General features: G+C 48.6%; 1 protein-coding gene across 1 annotated transcript in view; it reads right to left on the bottom strand.

Moving 5' to 3' along the window:
• Positions 1-24205, bottom strand: part of USP2 (ubiquitin specific peptidase 2) — a 121987-nt gene that overhangs the window by 78887 nt on the left and 18895 nt on the right. The window lies entirely within an intron of this gene.

Below are 24205 nucleotides of genomic sequence, written 5' to 3'. Positions count from 1 at the left end.
GGGAGGACTCAGGGACTACAGAGGAGGACACGTTTTGTTCCTGTCCCGAGTCCTATAAGACTGACAAGCGTCACTGACACACAGCTTTTTTTTTTGTCACAGAAATAAGTGAAATTCTTACCTCCAACAGCTGAAAGACTGCACACAGTTAATGCACATCACCTCTACATTTGGCTGGAGTTGATGGAAAAACAGTCTCCCACCAAAAAATCAAAGTAAAATGCTTTTTCTGACCATACATAAAAAATGAATAAAAATAACAGAAACTAAGAAACTAGTCATATCTGTAGTAATACAGCAATGCATCCACAAAAAAAGTCCAAGAGCTGTGGACTGGTTCAGGGGTAATTTTCCTGATTATTTGGGTAATAAAAGTCTAAGTGATGGATTTTGGATACTGGTAGGATAGTGACAATTTGGTAAAAACTCCGCTTATTGAGGTTGTAAGCACTATCTTTGTTTATAGGGAACCTGTCAGCTGATTCATGCTGCCCAAACAATGGGCCTTATTAGCTGCAGTCTATTGCAACCACAGCTGTCGAGTCGGTAAGCCAAACCTCCATCTCTGACTCCGACTCTGACTCTTCAATTTCCATGACTCCAACTCCATGGCTGTGGAGTCGGTAAGCGAAACCTTCGACTCCAACTCCTCAATTTCCATGACACCGACTCCAACTCCGACTCCACCAAAATGGGCTCCGACTCCACAGCCCTGATTGCAGCCACTGCCAGGCATATTTTTTTCTGAACTGCTCAGGTATTTCAGAAAAAATATAGTATGAAGATCTGGGGACCATAGTGAGAGATGGGATGAGCCTGGTGACCCCTTTAGCTGATGTCTCTCAGCGCCAATACAGCTAATTGACAAGAGTCTCCCACAGCTCTGCTGGGAGAAGCTGGCCGGGGGCGGCAATGGATTAGTCTTGTCTGTGGTTGTGACCCTTGGCTAAGCCTTCAAACTATGTTTTCTCCGAATCGCTCAGGTATTGCAGAAAAAGAATAGTTTGAAGATTTGGGAATCATAGTGAGAGACGAGTCTGGTACTGCCTTCAGCTGACGTCTCTCAGCGCCGCTCCAGCTAATTGTCAGGTCTCTCCCATAGCGGTGCTGGGAAAAGTCGGCCGGGGGGTGGCAAAGAATTACTCTTGTCTGTGGCTATAATCATTGACTAAGCCTTCAAACTATGTTTTCTCTGAATCGCTCAGTTATTTCAGAAAAAAATATAGTTTGAAGATTTGGGGACCATAGTGAGAGTTGAGTCTAGTGCCGCCTTCGGCTGACGTCTCTCAGCGCCTCTCCAGCTAATTGACAGGTCTCTCCCATAGCGGTGATTGGAGAAGTCAGCCAGGGGCGGCAATGGATTAGTCTTGTCTGTGGCTACTGCCCCTTAGCTAAGTCTTCAAACTATATTTTCTGTGAAAAGCCCGAGTGTTTGAGAAACATATACCCGGGTGTAATTGTGCAGCAAGGATCGGATTCATGCTGGCCATAGTTTGGACATCATGAATCACACAATAGGTTCCCTTTAATTGGGTATAGTCACTATTGTCATATATGTATCACTGTCACCTGCCTCTCACTTGCATGTTCAAGACTTTTTAGTCATAACCTGATGGTTAACTCACTGTTTTTAATGGCAACCTGTTTTAGACTTCCTCTACTTTTACTGTATATGATGGATGTAATAACTTTTGGCTGAGGGCTGCATCATCACTCAGGCGATAATGTATCCTGAAATGTATGCTGAACCAGCAGATGGTTCTCCACCGTCCTCAGCCGATCACACCTTACTGTAAGAAGTAGATGCTGCATGCTCCTATGTCTGGAGGACTCACAAAATAAAGCAGGTTTTCCTTTTGCTTTAGCCTCATTTATTTCAACTGGCGATGCCACTGCAGCTATGGCCAGAAAAGTAACATCAGCTTGAAACCCATAGCATCTAGAATCAATGAAGAGCCATCTGAACATTACCAGACACATTGTTTCTGATGATGCATAATGGAAACATTGTTTGCAAAAAAATCCAACATTGTCCCATGTTTTTGTGATCTGGAACAAATGGGACATCAGGCAGCCCTACATGTGATTTTATAAGGTCATATAAGTGCAATAAATTGGTAATGTTCCTGGAAATAAGGAAAGAAAGAGTGCCTAAGGCCTCTTTCACACATCAGGTTTTCTGCTTCAGGCGCGATCCGGCGCTTTTGACTAAAACCGGATCCGTCGAAATGCAATGCCGGATCCGGTTTCCCCCCCATTGACTTGCATTAGAGCCGGATCGAGCCGGATGGCCATGCGTTTCATCCGATTTTCGCCAGATCCGGCAATGTGACGCGATCCGGCGTCTGGAAAAAACGGTGACTGTAACGTTTTTTGTATCCGTCGAAAAAGCCGGACACGCCGGATCCGGCGTGTCCGGCTTTTTCATACAATGAAAGCCTATGAGCGCCGCAATGCGCCGGATCCGGTTTTTTTGGTCTGAGCATGCTCAGTAGCTCTGCCCACAGGACATATATAAAAGCAAGACAATGGGACCCTCAGCCACACCCAACATGCCACCCAAGCCAAGAACCAGGAGCAGGAGAAGGCAGCAGACATCTGCAGCAGCAGCACCATCAGCACCACCCCAAATGGAGCAGCATGCTGAACAACGGGAGGGGAGTCCAGCAGCAGATGAGAGACGGTAATTATCAAATCCCCCATTCCTCCAAACTAGGGCTATGGAATATCAAGATATTCATTGGCCCTTTGTTTCTCTTTATTCAACAGCCGCCCAATAGATGCAGCAGCAGCAGCAATGGCAGCAGCAGAAACACCACCCACAGCCATGGAGTCTGGCCATGAGGAAGACAGCACATCTTCTGGGAGCCCTCCCTCGCATCGTCAGCGTTTGACGGTAAGTTTTTATTTCCAAAATCCATCATCTCTGTAATATATGTGTATTCATTGCCTTTTATTTCAAAACAGGAATCACAAGATGAAGAGGAGCTCCCAGAAGAAGAAGGAAGGGGTGGACAGACACTTGGAGTGGGCTCACAATTGGTAAGTTTTTTGCATCAAACGCAGAAACACAACATCACACTACACACAACACATAGAAAACAATGTTCTGCAGACCACACACAGCAAACAAATGCCTACATCCAAAGACATAACATTTTTTGTTTTCTTCTCTAGTCTTCCCAATCTGGTGCTCGGCCAAGAGGTCCTCGCAGTGCCTCCCAGGGTCGTCGGCGACAGCAACGCGGCGGTCACCAGCGTGTAAGTATAAATATTTTTGCTTTGTTTTTTTTGCACTTTTTATTTCATTTCTTTTGTGGAGGCTAATTATGTTATTTTTGTCTTTTTCTTTAACAGCCTTCACAGCGTGCTCCCGACTCTGACGGTGAGGATGGAGGGATTGATGTCGACCGCCTCATCGATCTCGTCAGAGAAAGGGAGCCGCTCTGGAATATGGCTGACCGACGCCACGCTGACCTGATCGTTACCCGACGACTCTGGGAGGAAATCTGTTCGCTCCTTGTGGACCGCTGGGAGGACCTCGAAGCTCGGGCCCAGATTAAAGAGCGTAAGTATATACAGTACCGGTTGCTTGATTTAAACCTGTGTTTCCCGAACTCCAGTCCTCGTGGTCCCCACGGATCATGTGTTCAGGATTTCTATTTACTTTGGAAATCCTGAAAACATGACCCCTGGGGACCATGAGGACTGGAGTTTGGGAAACACTGATGTTGTATACTAACCACTTTGTCCTTTCTCGTTTCAGGGGAGAGAATTGTGAAGCGGTGGTGGTCTGTGAGGGATCGTTTCAAGAAGGAGTTCAATAAAGAGATGCGGGCCCCGAGTGGATCTGGAGGACGCAGGAGCAAGTACAAGTACGCACGAGCCCTGTCGTTCCTCCGGGAGACAATGCTCACCAGAAGGTAAATATTACACACCACATGTGACAAAAAAATGTTTAGATGTAACTTTTTTTTTTCAGCCAGGGCCATACCATGTCACTATTTTAATTGTTTTTTTTTTTCTCTTTATTCCACAGCACGGTGAGCAGCACTCGGGAGCCTGCACGATTGGACCCTTCTGAGGCGATCCCTGAGGAGACCGGCACCGAGGGAGACTTCGACCGCCCCGGTACATCTGCACCTTCCCAGCCTTCCCACACATTCGACCCATCAGTCCCATCCACCAGCACAGGAGCATCGTGGCCGCCTACATTACATGAAGCTGCTGGTGAGGAGATCGCTTTCCCTTTACCCCACCCTTCTGCCCCTGCCACCTCTAGTACACCTGCGGGTACTGGGCGGCAGCGGCAGAGGGGTCAGGAAAAGACTTATGCGCCAGAGTTCTTGCATCTGAATGCATCTTTCCAGAACTGTCTAAAAGTCTTGTCAGAGCAAATCTCCGCAGGCTATCAGCAGATCAACTCCAGCATTCTGGAGGTGAAGACACTTCTGCAAACCATGCATTCAGAAGCAAGATCTTCGCCAAACCACACCTTTTTCAGGTCTGTTGTGGAGCGCATGGAAACGCTCTCTCCTGCCCAGCAGATGCATGTAATGCATTCATGCCACGCTGCTCTCCAGCAAGTTACCTCCCAACCTCCTCCTCCCACCACAGTAGTTCCTCCACCTGCACCCCCTCCAGCCACTTTCCATCCTCCCCCTCCTATTACATCTACACCCCCTCCAGCCACTTTCCATCCTCCCCCTCCTATTACATACCATCCACCTCCCCAGCACCATCCACCTCCCCAGCACCATCCACCTCCCCAGCACCATCAACCTCCACAGCACCAGCAACCTCCCCAGTACCAGCAACCTCCCCAGTACCAGCAACCTCCCCAGTACCAGCAACCTCCCCAGTACCTGCAAACTCCCCAGTACCAGCAACCTCCCCAGTACCAGACATCTCCCCACTTCCAGCAACCTGCCCCGTACCAGACATCTCCCCACTTCCAGCAACCTGCCCCGTACCAGACATCTCCCCACTTCCAGCAACCTGCCCCGTACCAGACATCTCCCCACTTCCAGCAACCTGCCCCGTACCAAACTCCTTCCCCATACAACTTGCCATCAACATCATCTGCTCCTACAGTCCCTGCCCAACCCTCCACTCCACCACCCACCACCTCTTCTGCTTCCCACATGTCCACCCATTCTGTAGTTTTTTCCACACCTTCACCTCTAACTGTTCCTTCCCCACCACGATCACAGTCCTCTCTCCACACTCCCAGTGTCGAAGTGTCCCGCAGCCCCTACAGCAGTATTTCCACCACACACTACACAGATTTATAATGTGTGTATTTAAATAAAAATGACCAGTTTTATGGTTTCAGTTTTATAGTTTCAAAGCTTTATTAAACAAGTTTATTAAAATTTTAAAAAAGTTTACTAAAAAAAACATTTTTCAATAAAAGTTAAATTATTTTACACTGGTTGTCTGTCATTTCTTTCTGCGGCGAAAAAGGTTAAATACAGGGTATTTAAAAGGTGAAATGGTATTCAAAACTAGGTATATAACTGTGGGTAAATTTTAGCTTTTTGCCACAGTTGTGTTCCTGGTTGTGTTTGAAGCAAAGTATTTCACCTAAAAAGTTGTGTTTATTGTTGGTGATTTCCTAACAATGTACACAACTTTTGTTAAAAGGTGAAATACTTTGCATAAAACACAACCAGGTACACACCTGTGGCCTAAAGCTAAAAATAGAGACCATGACAAGATAGCCAACTTTGGTTGGCAAAGGTATATACTGTTGGTACAGAAGGTACACAAGTTTGGTTGGGCACAAATCTTTCACACTCTGTCATCCTGCCAGTGTACTCTGCCTTGAGGTGACATAAAGTATAGTGCAAAATTGTCCCTCATTACTGAAACCGTCACAGAACTTCTAGTGGTAATGTCATGGTAATCTTGCAAGGTGGTTTCTTCAGAGGTGTCCTCAATGGAAATGGGTTCCTTGCAGATAACAAAATTGTGGAGTACCACGCACGCTTTGATCACCTCGTCCACAGTTTCTGTCTTGAGGTTGATCGCAGTCAATAGGACCCGCCATTTGGCTGTCAGAATACCAAAGGTACATTCAACCATTCTTCTTGCTCTTGTGAGGCGGTAATTAAAAATGCGTTTTGGTCTTGTCAATCCTCTGCTAGAGTACGGTTTCAAAAGGTGTTCTGACAGCTGGAAGGCTTCATCCCCTACACAGACAAATGGCATAGGTGGACCAGATGTTTGCGGCAGCGGCCTAGGTGGTGGGAACTGGAAGGTGTTTCCATACAGTTTACGCCCCATGGCAGACAGTTTGAAAACTTGAGAGTCATTGGAGCGGCCATAGGCCCCAATATCAACCGCAATAAATTTGTATTCCGCGTCAGCGATGGCCATGAGGACAATTGAAAAATATTTCTTGTAATTGAAATATTCCGATCCCGATCCAGCTGGCTTTACAATGCGGATATGTTTCCCGTCCACAGCGCCCAAGCAGTTGGGAAACTGACATATCTGTTGAAACTTGTCAGCAATTTCAATCCACCTCTCTGTTGTGGGCTCCCCCCTTGTAAGTGGCTTCACATTGGGATCTTATTTTTGCATTATCAGCGATTGGGCTATACTTTACATGTGATATTCTATATAGGTTGATGATTCTGTTGGTATCCTATGGCTGCAGTGTGTTCCTTTTATCTATATGGTTTCCATCAGTGTGCATTTGCATAGCCTGTTATACAGGATGTTTAATTCTAACAGATTTACTTCTGTATAGGACTATTAAGATCTAAGCAGATATGTATACACTTGAAAATATAATATTGTTGCAGGCTTGTTATAATACATTTTAAAGCCATTTGTATATATCTTTATCCACTTCAGGGAGGCTTGTTTGGCTCTATTGTGGGTCTTGTGCTTTGTCTTTGTCATTTTTTGACTTTTTAATGTTTTTAACAATCTTCTGTTTGTCTATTACCAATAAATATTTGCTATTTGTAGTGATCCCTGCATCGATGGTCAGTAGCTTTCTTCTTTCAATTTATTGTAAAGGAATTGGCCACAACTCTGGCCACAATCCCAAATGTACCCAGTAAAATGGAAAAAAAAAACAACCACCCTTACCTCCTGGACTAGCGCCGCTCCTCAATTCTGAGTACTGTGTCCCCTTGGAATCTGTTCTCTCTGATAGAACTGTGAAGGCTGCAGCCCATCCGCGGCCATTGATAGGCTGCAGTGCTTATGTGATTTAAACAATGTCACAAGATCACTGGGGGACGTAAGGAGCGTTGTGAGTACAGCAGGTAAGCATGCTTTTTGGCTGCATAACAGACGGCAAAGATGCGGGGCGGGGATTAATAATAATAATAATAATAAATATTATTTCTATAGCGCCGACATATTCCGCAGCACTTTACATTTCAGAGGGGATTTGTACAGACAATAGACATTACAGCATAACAATAATCACATAGATTATAACAAATACCAAGAGGAATGAGGGCCCTGCTCGCAAGCTTACAGTCTATGGGGATTCGACTTTTACATCGAGCATCGCCCATTACTCGCCTAGTAACCAGCAGATCCAAGCACCATGATACTCAAGTGATTACTGAGTATCACCGAGCACCTTCACTCATCCCTAATCGTCACCCTAACCCTATGCCAAACTCTAACCCTAAGCCCAACCCTAAGCCAAACTCTAACCCTAAGCCCAACCCTAACCCTAGCCTAACCACAGCCTCAACCTTAACCCTAATGGCAAAGAATGAAAAAAATAAAAATTCTAAAATAAAAAAATGTAATCTGACTAAGGCAATGACACAGGGGTGAGGTGGAAGACATACTAATTATTGGCTTTTGATCACTGTGATAGCAAAATAGCTGCTGTTGCTGGGTGCTTGCCGGAAGATCATGACAAGTGCATCACAAATACACCCACCATTTTTTTTTTCAGGAAGAGGGGTTGGATGTCATTTGAACGGAGCTACAGGGGCCGGGGGATGACGGAGGTACCGGGGGAAACTTGGGGAATCCTTTTGCCAGGTCAGTTTTACCATATAGTGTATATGCTAAACCCAAAAAACAATAGTGAAATTGCACATTTTTTTGCAATTTTAGCACACTTGGAATTTTTTTTTTTTTACTGTTTTCCAGTATATTATGTGGTTAAATCAATGGTGTCATTTAAAAGTACAATTGTTCCTGCAAAAAACAAACCCTCATACCGCTATATTGACAACAAAACAAAAACGTTATGGGTAGGGATGAGCTTTCCAATGTTGAAATATCAGAAATCGGCCCGATATTTGCGATATTGGAATTCCGATTCCCGATTCTGGTATTTTTTTCACATCGGAAATCGGAAATCCCATAGTCCTTCAGCCTCTGAGCACTCCGTGGAGCCAATCAGGAGCTGAAGAATTGCTCACAACATTGTGTAACTCCCCTAAGCTTGGTAGGAGGCGTCCAAACATGCTAGCTAGGGCTGCTCTGCGATTGGCTGGCTGGATGGAGTGATCAGGCAGTATAAAAGGCTGCGCCTGCCATTTTACCCTCACTCTACTGTGAAAGCAGATAGGGATAGGTTGCTGTTGGAGATAGGGAGAGATCTCGGATCTAATAGCAATAGAAATTGTTTTTCAGCAACTGTAGCGGCCCCTGTGTTACAGAAGCAGTTTTTTTTCCTCACTGACCCCGCTCAGTTTTATTTTTTGTGCTGTGCAGGCTCTCAGTGAGGTGCTTAGGCCTCTTTCACACATCAGGTTTTCGCCATCAGGCGCGATCCGGCACTTTTGACAAAAACCGGATCCGGCGAAATGCAATGCCGGATCCGGTTTCCCCCCCATTGACTTGCATTAGCGCCGGATCGTGCCGGATGGCCATGCGTTTCATCCGGTTTTCGCCGGATCCGGCAATGTGTCGCAATCCGGCATCTGGAAAAAATGGCTACTGTAACGTTTTTTGTCTCCGGCGAAAAAGCCGGACACGCCGGATCCGGCGTATCTGGCTTTTTCACACAATGAAAGCCTATGAGCGTCGCAATGCGCCGGATCCGGTAGCCGGATCCTGTTGGATATCAAGATATCAAGATATTCATTGGCCCTTTGTTTCTCTTTATTCAACAGCCGCCCAAGAGATGCAGCAGCAGCAACAGTGGCAGCACTGGCAGCACTGGCAGCAGCAGTAGCACCACCCACAGGCATGGAGTCTGGCCAGCAGGAAGACAGCACATCTTCTTCTGGGAGCCCTCCCTCGCATCGTCAGCATTTGACGGTAAGTTTTTATTTCCAAAATCCATCATCTCTGTAATATATGTCTATTCATTGCCTTTTATTTCAAAGCAGGAATCACAAGCTGAAGAGGAGCTCCCAGAAGAAGAAGAAAGGGGTGGACAGACACCTGGAGTGGGCTCACAATTGGTAAGTTTTTTGCATCAAACGCAGAAACACAACATCACACTACACACAACACATAGAAAACAATGTTCTGCAGACCACACACAGCAAACAAATGCCTACATCCAAACACATAAATTTTTTTCTTTTCTTCTCTAGTCTTCCCAATCTGGTGCTCGGCCAAGAGGTCCTCGCAGTGCCTCCCAGGGTCGTCGGCGACAGCAACGCGGCGGTCACCAGCGTGTAAGTATAATATTTAAGTGAAATTTTGGTACACTTTTTATTTCATGTCTTAAGTGTGGTGACTAATTTTGCTATTTTTCTCTTTTACTTTAACAGCCATCACAGCGTGCTCCCGACTCAGATGGTGAGGATGGAAGAATTGATGTGGACCACCTCATCGATCTCGTCAGAGAAAGGGAGCCGCTATGGAATATGGCTGACCGCCGCCATGCTGACCTGATCGTTACCCGACGACTCTGGGAGGAAATCTGTTCGCTCCTTGTGGACCGCTGGGAGGACCTCGATGCTCGGGCCCAGATTAAAGAGCGTAAGTATATACAGTACCGGTTGCTTGATGTAAACCAGTGTTTCCCGAACTCCAGTCCTCGTGGTCCCCACGGATCATGTGTTCAGGATTTCTATTTACTATGGAAATCCTGAAAACATGACCCCTGGGGACCATGAGGACTGGAGTTTGGGAAACACTGATGTTGTCAATGGCGGATCTTAATAGGGGCGGATGGGGCGGTCGCCCCGGGCCCAAGGTTTTTTGGGGGCCCAGGGGCAGGGGCAGGGGCGGGCTGGGCCGGGTGGCAGAGAGGCAAATGCCCCCCGGACCGCTCCCCCAGCACCTGCACAGGGCCAGCCGTGCCCTGTGCTGTGACGCCGCCGGCAGCAGACAGCCACCCGCGTCACATTCTATGAGGGGCCGGGAGCTGTGCACGGCCGTCACCTTGACGGCTGCTCAGCTCCGGCTCCCTCCGGCTGTACTTCCGGGTCAGATGTCGGGCGTGCGCGATGACGTCATCGTGCACGCGCCGACATGTCCCGGAGGATGCTGAAAGCAGAGGCGCTGCTGGGGAGCGAGCTGGCTGTGAGGTAAGTATGGGGAACTTTTTTTATTTTTTTTATTTATAAAATGAATTAAATGGGGGAGGGGGTGAGTGGGGGCTGTACACAATGAAGGGGGGGTGACTGGGGCTGTACATGATGAAGGGGGGGTGACTGGGGCCTGTATATGATGAAGGGGGGTGACTGGGGGCTGTATATGATGAAGGGGGGTGACTGGGGTTGTACAGGATGAAGGGGGTGAGTGGGGGCTTCACAGGATGAAGGGGGGATGAGTGGGGGCTTCACATGATGAAGGGGGGTGAGTGGGGCTGCACATGATGAAGGGGGGGTGAGTGGGGCTGAACATGATGAAGTGGGGGATAAGTGGGGCTGCACATGATGAAGTGGGGGATAAGGGGGACTGCACATGATGAATTAAGGGGTAAGTGGGACTGCACATGATGAATTAAGCTGTAAGTGGGACTGCACATGATGAATTGGGGGTAAGGGGAACTGCACATGATGAATTAAGGGGTAAGTGGGACTGAACATGATGAATTGGGGGTAAGAGGGACTGCACATGATGAATTGGGGGTAAGGGGGACTGCACATGATGAAGTGGGGGTAAGGGGCACTGCACATGAAGTGGGGGTAAGGGGGACTGCACATGATGTGGGGGTAAAATTAACTGCACATGATGATGGGGGAGTGGGGCTGCACATGAAGTTGGGGGGGAAGGGGACTGCACATGATGAAATGGAAGGGGGGATAAGGGGCTGCAAATGATGAAGCGGCACTGCAGATGAAGTGAGTGGGTGATAGGGGACTGCAATGGATGAAGTAAGGGGTCTTCAAATTAAAGTGGGGACATTAAAGTGGATCCCCTATGGCCAGGATCACGTTGGGCGATTTTGTGCGTATTGGCCGTAGGCCTACAGCTTATGTGCAACGTCTTTTTAGGCCATGTCCACACGTGGTGGAATGGTGGCGGGTTTTCCGTATGGACCCGCAGCAAACCAAGTGCTGCGGTCTGTACGGCTGTCAATTCCCGCACGGGGACCGCAGCGCTCAGGTGGGAAGGGGGGTACAGGGGCCCAGGTTTTATGAACAGCCCCGGGCCCATAGTCCACTTAATCCGCCACTGGATGTTGTGTACTAACCACTTTGTCCTTTCTCATTTCAGGGGACAGAATTTTGAAGCGGTGGCGGTCTGTGAGGGATCGTTTCAAGAAGGAGTTCAATAAAGAGATGCGGGCCCCGAGTGGATCTGGAGGACGCAGGAGCAAGTACAAGTACGCACGAGCCCTGTCGTTCCTCCAGGATACAATGGTCACCAGAAGGTAAATATTACACACCACATGTGAAAAAAAAATGTTTAGATGTAACAATTTTTTTTCAGCCAGGGCCATGCCATGTCACTATTTTAATTGTTTTTTTTTTCTCTTTATTCCACAGCACGGTGAGCAGCACTCGGGAGCCTGCACGATTGGACCCTTCTGAGGCGATCCCTGAGGAGACCGGCACCGAGGGACACTTCGACCGCCCCGGTACATCTGCACCTTCCCACACATTCGACCCATCTGTCCCATCCACCAGCACAGGAGCATCGTGGCCGCCTACATTACATGAAGTTGCTGGTGAGGAGATCGCTTTCCCTTTACTCCACCCTTCTGCCCCTGCCACCTCTAGTACACCTGCGGGTACTGGGCGGCAGCGGCAGAGGGGTCAGGAAAAGACTTATGCGCCAGAGTTCTTGCATCTGAATGCATCTTTCCAGAACTGTCTAAAAGTCTTGTCAGAGCAAATCTCCGCAGGCTTTCAACAGATCAACTCCAGCATTCTGGAGGTGAAGACACTTCTGCAAACCATGCATTCAGAAGCAAGATCTTCGCCAAACCACACCTTTCTCAGGTCTGTCGTGGAGCGCATGGAAACGCTCTCTCCTACCCAGCAGATGCATGTAATGCATTCATGCCATGGTGCTCTCCAGCACGTTACCTCCCAACCTCCTCCTCCCACCCCAGTAGTTACTCAACCTGCACCCCCTCCAGCCACTTTCCATCCTCCCCCTCCTATTACATAACAGCCACCTCCCCAGTACCAGCAACCTCCCCAGTACCAGCAACCTCCCCAGTACCAGACATCTCCCCACTTCCAGAAACCTGCCCCGTACCAAACTCCTTCCCCGTACCAAACTCCTTCCCCATACAACTTGCCATCAACATCATCTGCTCCTACAGTCCCTGCCCAACCCTCCACTCCACCGCCCACCACCTCTTCTGCCTCCCACATGTCCACCCATTCTGTAGCTTTTTCCACACCTTCACCTCTAACTGTTCCTTCCCCACCACGATCCCAGTCCTCTCTCCACACTCCCAGTGTCGAAGTGTCCCGCAGCCCCTCCAGCAGTATTTCCACCCCACACTACACAGATTTATAATGTGTTTTTTAATAAAAATGCCCATTGGGTTTAAAACCTTTATTAAAAAAGTTTTTTGCACATTAAAAACATTTTACAAAAAAAAAAATATTTTAAATAAAAGTTAAATTATCGTTTCACAATGGTTGTCTGTCATTTCTTTCTGCGGCGAACTATGTTTAAAAAAAAGGTTAAATACAGGGTATTTCAAAGGTAAAAAGGTATTCAAAACCAGGTATATAACTGTGGGTAAATTTTAGCTTTTTGCCACAGTTGTGTTCCTGGTTGTGTTTGAAGCAAAGTATTTCACCTAAAAAGTTGTGTTTATTGTTGGTGATTTCCTAACAATGTACACAACTTTTGTTAAAAGGTGAAATACTTTGCATAAAACACAACCAGGTACACACCTGTGGCCTAAAGGTAAAAATAGTAAGACCATGACAAGATAGCCAACTTTGGTTGGCAAAGGTATATACTGTTGGTACAGAAGGTACACAAGTTTGGTTAAGGGCACAAATCTTTCACACTCTGTCATCCTGCCAGTGTACTCTGCCTTGAGGTGACATAAAGTATAGTGCAAAATTGTCCCTCATTACTGAAACCGTCACAGAACTTCTAGTGGTAATGTCATGGTAATCTTGGAAGGTGGTTTCTTCAGAGGTGTCCTCAATGGAAATGGGTTCCTTGCAGATAACAAAATTGTGGAGTACCACGCAAGCTTTGATCACCTCGTCCACAGTTTCTGTCTTGAGGTTGATCGCAGTCAATAGGACCCGCCATTTGGCTGTCAGAATACCAAAGGTACATTCAACCATTCTTCTTGCTCTTGTGAGGCGGTAATTAAAAATGCGTTTTGTTCTTGACAATCCTCTGCTACCGTACCGTTTCAAAAGGTGTTCTGACAGCTGGAAGGCTTCATCCCCTACACAGACAAATGGCATAGGTGGACCAGATGTTTGCGGCAGCGGTCTAGGGGGTGGGAACTGGAAGGTGTTTCCATACAGTTTACGCCCCATGGCAGACAGTTTGAAAACTTGAGAGTCATTGGAGCGGCCATAGGCCCCAATATCAACAGCAATAAATTTGTATTCCGCGTCAGCGATGGCCATGAGGACAATTGAAAAATATTTCTTGTAATTGAAATATTCCGATCCCGATCCGGCTGGCTTTACAATGCGGATATGTTTCCCGTCCACAGCGCCCAAGCAGTTCGGAAACTGACATATCTGTTGAAACTTTTCTGAAATTTCAATCCACCTCTCTGTTGTGGGCTCTTCAGCTAAGGAGTCCCACAGTGCACGGCATGTGTACTTCACTATTCCAGATATGGTGGAAATCCCGAGTCTGTACTGGAAATGCAGTGACGAAAGGGATTCTCCAGTTGCAAGAAATCTGTGGGGAATTAAAATTAGTTTTAAATCACAGCATTACATACCAAAACTCAGCTATAACACTTGGAGATACAAACTACCACCAACAAGATTGCAGTGAAAGTGTGCTCTGATGCGAGCATATCCAATAAATGTGGCTTACCTTAAAGTCACCATCAGACGCTCTGCGGGTGAAACAGAGAAGCGGCAATAGGTGTCCGCTTTTCTTATGAGGTGTGCAATGCGCTCCACCAAGTAATCAAAATTCTCCATTTTCATCCGAACATATCCAAAAAATTTATCCGGGTTTCGTCTAAGGTCCATGCAGAGTGTAGAATAGACCCCACGCGTCATTCTCTTGGCTGTGATGGGGTGGATCCACAAACGTCGTCTACGATGACTGATGCGCTGCTGTCTCGCTCTCTCCTTCTCCAAAACAATCACCCTCAAACGATTCGCCTCCGCTATAAAATCCGCCAAATTCTTCAAAATATTTCCAATCACAACATCCATCTTCGCCAGTAACTTGCTCTTCTCTCCAACCTGCACTTTCTCCTCTACAACCTGTCAAAGAAGGGCTCTAGGAACACGCTATATATAGTTTTTCAGTAGCCAATCCCGTTCGGAAGGCCACAAGGGGCGATTTTAAAAACCGGATCCGGCGTAATCCGTCGAAAAACGGAACAAAAACCGGATGAACCGGATGAGACGGATCCGGTTTTGTCTGTCAAGAACAAGACGGATCCGGCAGAAAAACGGATCCGTCACATCCGGTTTTACGAAATATTTGCCGGATCCGGCGCTCCGGCACAACGCCGGATCGCGCCTGACGCCGAAAACCTGATGTGTGAAAGTAGCCTTAGTGAGACAGTGCAGAGCACATTCACTGCAGCTGCTGCAGCTCCTCTTGCTGCAGCACTGTGTGGTGTGTGTCTCACTGCCTTTTCACAGCCTTTTCTTTTCATCCCTTAAATCCCCTTCCCCTATTTTTTCCTAAAAGTGTAGATTCACCATCCAGTACATTTTGGTGAACGCTATATAGGGATTTTTCAGTGAGGGGTTCCCCCCCGAACCCCCCCCCCAATCCCTTACCCCCATTTATCCCTCAATTTTCCTGGTGCTCGGGTGCGCTTTGCACAGTTTAGTCACCTCCGCTGTGCAGACCGCCTGTGTGCTTTTTTTTGGGGGGAGTGCAGTACCCACTAGGTCAGTCTTTGTAGTCACACCAGACTGCAGGACCCCTAGTGTGGCCTGTTCTATCGCGCACCCCCAAATTTTTCACCAGTAAATTCACTCTCAGTGCCCCTATAAGTGCTACTTTACCTCACAGCATCTATTGAGGTTAAAGTTAAACACTATATAGGGATTGTACTGTGACGGCCCAAACAACCTCTGTGGCTGGTGCCACACAGCACCTGGCCCAGTCCCGGAGAATCCTTTTTTTTTGGTATCACAGCAGTGTCATTTAATGCGCTGTGACATCCGACCGTAACGTGTACACCAACACCACAAACACACGTTACTCTTTGTGTAGGCCACACTAGATTCAAATAAAGTGTAGCAGACACACCATCATACAGTGCCATTAGTGTTTCTTATACCTGTTTGTAGTCCTACAGGAATAAGCACACTAATCCCTAATAATTACTTTCTTGCCGTTCTGAATCCATCGATAGAGATGAAGAAGGCAGGGAGTAAGGGACGTCCCCGGGGCGGCTGCGGAAGAGGAGCATCAGCAGCTAGACATGGTGCACATCCAGAGCAAGCAGCAGGCCCAAGTCACTCAGCACCTACTTTCATCCGGCAGCAGTCATTTATGCGCAGCTTGTTAGGAGCGCAGGGTCATAGGCTGATAAGAGAGGATCAAGTAGAAATCGTTGTTGGTTGGATGGCAGCTGAGGCAACCACGTCAATGAGCGCAGCATCCTCCTAGGACCTCTCCGCCACATCGGGTCAGGCCACTGAAGAGCAGCACCCATCTGCTTCTTCACCGCATACTAAATTGCCCAGACATTCAGAGGGCCAGGAGCCAACCTTAATCCTCTTCTCAGAATCTATTGGCTTGGAATCTGTGTGCCAGCCAGACAGCATTCCTGCAGCTGAAGAAGAGGTAGTGTGCACAAATGCGCAACCACTGTGTGCGTCTGAGGAAGAAGTGGAGGGTGGGCCAGTGCCCACAGTGACCAGACCCCAGTCAGCAGATGATGATGAAACTCAGCTGCCAGTTTCTGCAGTCGAAAGTGTATTGGATGACAAGGTCCTTGACCCATCATGGCATGCTGAGGGGCAGCAAGCAAGTGGGGATAGCTCAGAGGAAGAGCTTGCAGGTGTGGCGCAGCGTGGCCGTCCACGTGGGAGAGGAAGAGGGAAAAATTGGTTGTCTGCTCCCTCAACTTCAGCACCCATTAGGAGCAGGGCTCTTTTAAAGAGCACAAGGAGTGCTCCCAAGAGTTGTGGTGCATGGGCCTTTTTCGACCAAGTTGCAGATTACATTACAGTAGTCAGATGCAAGCTGTCATGATCTCAGTGCGGGTTTGACTCGCACACGTGGGGTTAATGTCTGGAACCAGTGCTGATGACTGGCATTTCTAGGGTTAAAGGTTGTGATCCCGGTGCAGGCTTACCTGCACACCTACCTAGGGCTATGATTGTGGCCTCTCCCTGGTTCTGGGAGAGGCTTCTTATAGCCTCAGGACGCTCCCATCCCTGTCAGTTATACTCTTGCCCTTGGCATAGTGTGGTGACCCCTGAGTGTGTTTTTGCTGTGTTCTGGTTGCTTGATTCCCTGTGTATGACTCGGTCTGTTCTCTAGATATTGCTTTGGATTCTGCTTGGTACCTTCTATGTCTATTTGGTTTTGACTGCTGCTTGGCCCTGACTATCCGCTCTGTCTCATCCTTGGTACGTTACGGCTATCTCTGTGTATGAACCCCGTTTTGCCTGACTCTGAGTAATTCTGTATAGTGTCTTTCCATCTCACTAAGCAGGGCGCTAAGCCCAGCCCCCTTGCAGTCACATGACCGTAGGTCCCGTGTCTGCTTGCCAAGCTTCAGCATCCACAGGTCCTGTGCATCGGTATTTTCTGGCTGTACCTGACCCCGGTACCCCTACAGTGCGGGTGAGTCCCTGCTCAGCGGAGGCTGCACGCTGGTGCTGTCAGGATCCTGACACTCAGGACACGCGCACTGGCTCAGTGAGCAAGTACAGTGCGGTATTCCTGACATTATAACTGACCATTAAGTTTTTTGGGGTTTTTTTTTTTTCTCTGCTGAGAAATATGGATCCCATACAATCTCTTGCTGAGCAATTGAAAAATCCGAGTCAGATGTTTCAGGGTTTATCTCTGGAGCAGCAAGCTCTGGCTCATTCTCAGCAGCAGGTTTCTGAGACAGCGCGGGGGGCTTTAGCTGCTGGGTCTCTGGGGGCTGGGGCGAGTGATGTTGTTTTGGTGTCCCCAGAACCACCTGCTAAACTGCCTGATTTTTTTTCTGGGAACAAAAAGGAGTTCAGGGTCTTCATGGAGGGGTGCAAACTCTTCTTTAGTTTGCGGCCCGTTGCTCTGGGGATGAAAGTCAGAAGGTAGGGGTCATTATGTCTCTGTTAAGAGGGTCCCCACAAGCTTGGGCTTTCTTCCTTCCTCCCACTGCCCCTGAGAAAGTGTCTGTGAATGCGATTTTTGAGGCCCTCGGGCACATATATGATGAGCCGGACCAAGTGCGATTGGCAGAGGACATGGTGATGAGTGTCTGTCAGGGGAAACACTCGGCTGAGTGGTTTTGCACAGAATTCCGCCGCTGGGCCGCCGAGGTCTCTTGGGATGACGCCGCACTCCGAGGACTCTTTCGCAGAGGCTTGTCCGAGCGGTTACAGGATGCCTTGGCATTACATCCCCCACCTAACTCTCTCGAGGACGCCATGACCCAGGCCGTCCGGATGGACCACAGGCTGCGGGCCAGGGGGGTGATGCAGTCAGAGACTCCATTGTTCCCTAGTGGAAAAGAGACTGTTTCTGTACCCATGGACGTAGGGGCTCTCTCCCTGAAGGAAAAGGAGAGACAACGCTGGAGAGAAAAGCAGTTATGCTTCTACTGTGGTAAAACGGGACATTGGAAAAGGGAGTGTCCTGATTGTCCATCCTCAACCCGGTCGACGGGAAATGACTAGGTCTGGGTAGTCAGCGAGGAGACTACTCAGACCCTCAGGTACCCTTTTCCTCGTTTTCTAAGGTGTTGCTTCATGTGGGACTTTTAGTAGACGATTGTTGTTTTCCCTCTACAGCTTTCGTGGACTGCGGATCATCCATCAATCTCATTGACTCCCAATTGGTCACACGCTGTAAGATAGGGAGTTAGACTTAAGGTTCTGATCAAAGTGGTGGCCATTGACTCCTCCCCCCTCACTAAAGAGGGAATTCTCTTTATGTCTGACTTGTTTTCACTCAAAGTGGGTGCTACCCATGTGGAAAAATTAAGTTGTTTGGTTCTGGACAATCTACCAGCAGGATTGGTCTTGGGCATGCCCTGGTTACAACGCCATAACCCAGTCATTAACTGGAAAACTGGGGAGATTGTTCAGTGGGGGTTTAATGATTCGATGTTATGTGATAAGTCTGCACTATTGGTTGAACCTGTTAAATCTGTATCTGTGTCATCTGTCGAGCTGGAAGGTATTCCGGAGTACCTGAAAGAATTCGAAGATGTGTTCTCTGAAAGCGAGGCCGAGACGTTGCCGCCACATAGACCCTTTGACTGCGCTATCGAGTTAGTCCCGGGGGCTAAATTGCCTAAAGCCCGTCTGTTTAATTTATCTGGTCCTGAGCGCTTGGCCATGAAAGATTACATTGCTGAGAGTCTTCGCAAAGGACACATACGTCCCTCAGTCTCACCTGTGGCGGCAGGGTTTTTTTTTGTTAAGAAAAAAGATGGTGGTTTACGTCCCTGCCTCGATTTTCGTGAGCTGAACAAGATTACTGTACGAAATACGTACCCCCTTCCGTTGATTCCCGATTTGTGTAACCAACTTTCAGGGGCAAAATGGTTCTCCAAACTGGATCTTCGGGGGGCATATAATTTGATAAGGGTCCGAGAGAGGGATGAATGGAAAACCGCGTTCCTCACGACCGTGGGACTGTTTGAAAATTTAGTCATGCCGTTTGGTCTTACCAATGCCTCAGCCATATTTCAGAATTTCATCAACCTGGTATTCTCGGATCTCATTGGTCGTTTTGTTGTCATTTACTTAGACGATATTCTGATATACTCACACGACAGTCAATCTCATCTGAATCATGTACGAACCGTTCTCCAAAGACAGAGGGAAAATCATCTGTATGCCAAATTGGAGAAATGTGTGTTTTTTGTTCAAGAATTGTCTTTTTTAGGATTAATTGTGTCCTGTGAGGGTTTTCGCATGGACCCCAAGAAGGTGCAGGCAATTGCGGATTGGGTGCAACCCCGAGACCTTAAGGGTCTTCAGCGCTTCTTGGGGTTCGCCAATTATTACTGCAAATTTATTCGGGGGTTTTCACAGGTGGTCAAACCACTCACAGATCTTACTTGTAAAGGTGCGGATGTGAGAAACTGGTCCTCGCTCGCAAAAGAGGCCTTTGCGACCCTGAAAAGAAGCTTTGTGTCTGCTCCTGTGTTAGTACAGCCAGATCCGTCCAAACCATTCGTCGTGGAAGTGGACGCCTCTGAGGTGGGGGTGGGGGCGGTGTTGTCCCAAGGGCCTGCCACTCTAACCAACCTCAGGCCATGTGCTTTCTTTTCCAAGAAGTTCTCTGCTGCGGAAAGAAATTACGACGTAGGCAATAGAGAGCTTCTTGCGGTCAAATTGGCGTTTGAAGAATGGAGGCACTTTTTGGAGGGGGCCAGTCACCCGGTTACGGTGATCACGGATCACAAAAATTTGTCATACATTGAGTCTGCTAAAAGACTAACGCCCAGACAGACCCGTTGGTCACTTTTTTTTTCCCGTTTTCAGTTTACGATTACATTTCGTCCAGGGTCTAAGAATGTCAAGGCTGACGCAGTTTTCAGCCGGTGTCGCCCCCTGAGCCACCGTCCTCCATTCTTCAACCTGGGGTTGTTATAGCAGAGGTCTCATCTGAATTGGAACGGGAGATTCCGGCGGCCAAGCCGGAGGGGAAGTTGTTTGTCCCAGAGCAACTTCGCCTGAAACTCTTGCAGGAGTTCCATGAATCCAAGCTGAGTGCTCACCCTGGTATTCCAGCCACACGTCTGGCGGTGGCTAGGATCTTTTGGTGGCCTACCCTTGGTTCGGACATAAAAAAATTCATTGCTGGTTGTGGGGTCTGCGCTCGTTCTAAAAGCTCTCATAGCCGGCCGGCAGGGGAGCTGATGCCCTTGGCAGTGCCCGAAAGACCATGGATTCACTTATCCATGGATTTTGTTACCAATCTCCCTCTATCTAAGGGTAATACAGTGGTATGGGTAGTGGTGGACAGGTTTTCTAAACAGGCTCATGTTGTTCCCCTGTCCGCACTACCGTCAGCTGAGACGTTGTCCAGGTTGTTTGTGCCGCATGTGTTTCCGGTTGCATGGGGTACCCCTGAATGTGGTGTCTGATCGTGGTGTGCAGTTTGTGGCTAAGTTTTGGCGTGCTTTCTGCAAAAAATTAGGGATGTCTCTGTCCTTTTCATCTGCATGCCATCCTGAGAGCAGTGGTCAGACGGAGTGCACTAACCAGTCCCTGGAACAGATCCTCAGGTGTCTAACCTCTGCTAGACAGAATAGTCGGGTGAGTCAATCCACGGGTATGACTCCTTTTTTGATCAATTATGGGTTCAGTCCTCATTTTGGTGAGTTTTCTCGTCTGGACTTGGGGTGTCCCGGGGCTGAGGGCTCTGTTCAGCGATTACAGAATACGTGGGCAGAAGTTCAGCGGAGTATATCTAGGTCTCAGGGCAGGTATAAGTTTTTCGCGGACAGGAAGAGAACACTAGGGCCCACGTTTCAGGTTGGAGACAAGGTTTGGCTCTCCACTCGAAACATTAAGTTGAAGGTTCCTTCAGCCAAGTTGGGGCACAAATTCATTGGCCCATACAAGATTGTGGAAAAAATCAATCCAGTGGCATATAGGCTGTGCCTTCCACACTCTTTCAAGATCCCTAACGTCTTCCACAAATCTCTACTGAAACCTTTTGAAGCAGTCCGGGGAGACTCTGAGTCTGCTGCTTCTCCTGTTTTGGTCGAGGGGCAGGTGGAGTACGAGGTTGGTCATATCATAGATTCCAGGTTGGTACGGCGGTCGGGTACCTGGTTCATTGGAAGGGGTATGGACCGGAAGACAGGTCCTGGGTACCGGCCCGGTTGATGCATGCTGATCGCCTGGTGCGGGCTTTCCATGCTACAGTAAGTACCCGGGCAATCCCTGGGGGTCCAGAGGCCCCCCGTTGAGAGGGGTTACTGTCATGATCTCAGTGCGGGTTTGACTCGCACACGTGGGGTTAATGTCTGGAACCAGTGCTGATGACTGGCATTTCTGGGGTTAAAGGTTGTGATCCCAGTGCAGGCTTACCTGCACACCTGGGGCTATGATTGTGGCCTCTCCCTGGTTCTGGGAGAGGCTTCTTATAGCCTCAGGACGCTCCCATCCCTGTCAGTTATACTCTTGCCCTTGGCATAGTGTGGTGACCCCTGAGTGTGTTTTTGCTGTGTTCTGGTTGCTTGATAATCTGTGTATGACTCGGTCTGTTCTCTGGATATTGCTTTGGATTCTGCTTGGTACCTTCTATGTCTGTTTGGTTTTGACTGCTGCTTGGCCCTCACTATCTGCTCTGTCTCATCCTTGGTACGTTACGGCTATCTCTGTGTATGAACCCTGTTTTGCCTGACTCTGAGTAATTCTATATAGTGTCTTTCCATCTCACTAAGCAGGACGCTAAGCCCCGCCCCGTTGCAGTCACATGACCGTAGGTCCCGTGTCTGCATGCCAGACTTCAGCATCCACAGGTCCTGTGCATCGGTACTTTCTGGCTGTACCTGACCCCGGTACCCCTACAGTGTGGGTGAGTCCCTGCTCAGCGGACGCTGCACGCCGGCGCTGACAGGATCCTAACACTCAGGACACGCGCACTGGCTCAGTGAGAAAGTACAGTGCCGTGTTCCTGACACAAGCTTTGTCGACAAACTGTGCGGAGAGGCAAGAACGTCAGCAAACTTAATACCACCAATATGTTGACGCATGTCAGGAAGAGGCACCCTGTGGAGAGGCAGCATCACACACAAGATGATTCGCCACCTGCAGCTGGTCCCCCACCTTCCACCTCTTCAGCCACAGCGGCCACCTCTTCCTCAAGCTCGCAAACAGCTGCTCCCGCTTCCTCGCCAGAATGCCAGGGTGCATCTGCAGGCAGTGTTGTACGGCGGCGCACTGTCTGTACTTCGTCAGCATCAGCATCCCAATCGCTGGCATCCTCACACTCCCAATCCAGTGTGCAGCCATCTGTCACACAGGTGTGGGAGAAAAGGTGCCCGTACTCGGCAAACCACCCACGAGCACAGGGCATGAATTCTCGCATTGCCAAACTGCTTGCAGTGGAAATGCTACCATTCTGGCTGGTGAGCAAGCCAGCCTTTATCGATATGTTGGAGTTTGCAATACCACAATACAGCATTCCCAGCCGCTTCTACTTCAGCAGGCAAGCCGTCCCCGCCCTGCAATAGCATGTGGAGCGTAAAATTTAGCATGCACTACAAAATGCAGTTAGTAGCAAGGTCCACCTGACCACCGACGTGTGGACCAGTCAGCATGGCCAGGGACGCTACATTTCCATCACCGCCCATTGGGTAAATGTAGTTGAGCCTGGAACTGAAGTAGACAGTGCAAGTGCGCGGGTCCTGCCAACTCCACGGATTGCAGGCCTCTCCTCCATACAAATTGACTCCTCCTCATACTCCTCGTCAGATTCGCCTGCACCCAGACGTACCACAACAACCGATTTCAGCACTGCATCGGCCAAACATCAACAGGCCATGTTGAAATTGGTTTATCTGGGTGATGTTAGCCACACTGCAACCGAACTGTGGAACACGCTCAAGGAGCAGAGCGACATGTGGCTTGCGCCGCTCAACCTCCAGCCAGGTATGGTGGTGTGTGACAACGGCTGAAACCTGGTCGCGGCTCCGGGCCTAGGTGGTCTGACTCACAATCCATGCCTTGCCCATGTCCTAAACTTGGTGGTGCATAGTTTCCTTGGGAACTATCCTGACCTTGAGCACAAAGTCAGATACAAGTGCTCTCATTTGCGGCGTTCAAGCATGAATGCATCGCGCCTTTCAGCCATGCAGCGCAGATTGGGCCTGCCCGAGCACCGCATCATTGTTGACCTCCCCACCAGGTGGAATTCGACTTTGCATATGCTGCGGAGGTTGTGTGAGCAGCAACCTGCAATTATGGAGTTGCAGCTGCATCAGGCACAAAGTAGGCGACACACATCTCAGCCCTCCCACTTTACAACCACAGAGTGGGCATCCATGAAGGACATATGCACCATTTTGAAGTGCTTCGAGGACTCCACTCTGATGGTGAGAATGGATGCTGCCCTACTCAGCCTGACTATTCCCCTTATATGCCTTATAGAATCATCACTTAAAGGACTAAGGGATGAGGTTTCTCAGGAGGAGGAGGAGTATGATGAGACACTTGCACCAACCAGGCAATCTTCATCGGCCCGGTTGGTACAAAGCTCTGTGGGTGCCTCACAAAGGTCCAGGCAGGACACAGCAAGCGAGGAGGATGAGGAGGACTATGAGGATGAGCCAGAGGAGGAAAGTACACAGCGCTCTACTAGTAGTCACCAGATAGAGCGTGGATGGGGTGATGCAGAGCAGCCAGAACACATTCCTCCAGCTGGTGACAGCAATGCATGGCCAGTTGGCAGCCTTCAGCACATGAGTGACTTAATGCTGCAGTGTCTGAGAAACGACCCACGCGTGGCTCGTGTTCTCCACACAAATGACTAC

This window comes from Dendrobates tinctorius, unplaced genomic scaffold (genome assembly GCF_039654945.1).
Source record: "Dendrobates tinctorius isolate UK_male_01 unplaced genomic scaffold, ASM3965494v1 ptg000018l, whole genome shotgun sequence".
Taxonomy (NCBI): Eukaryota; Metazoa; Chordata; class Amphibia; order Anura; family Dendrobatidae; genus Dendrobates; species Dendrobates tinctorius.
Note: the sequence above shows the minus strand (reverse complement) of the source record. Positions and strands in the feature narration are given on the sequence as shown.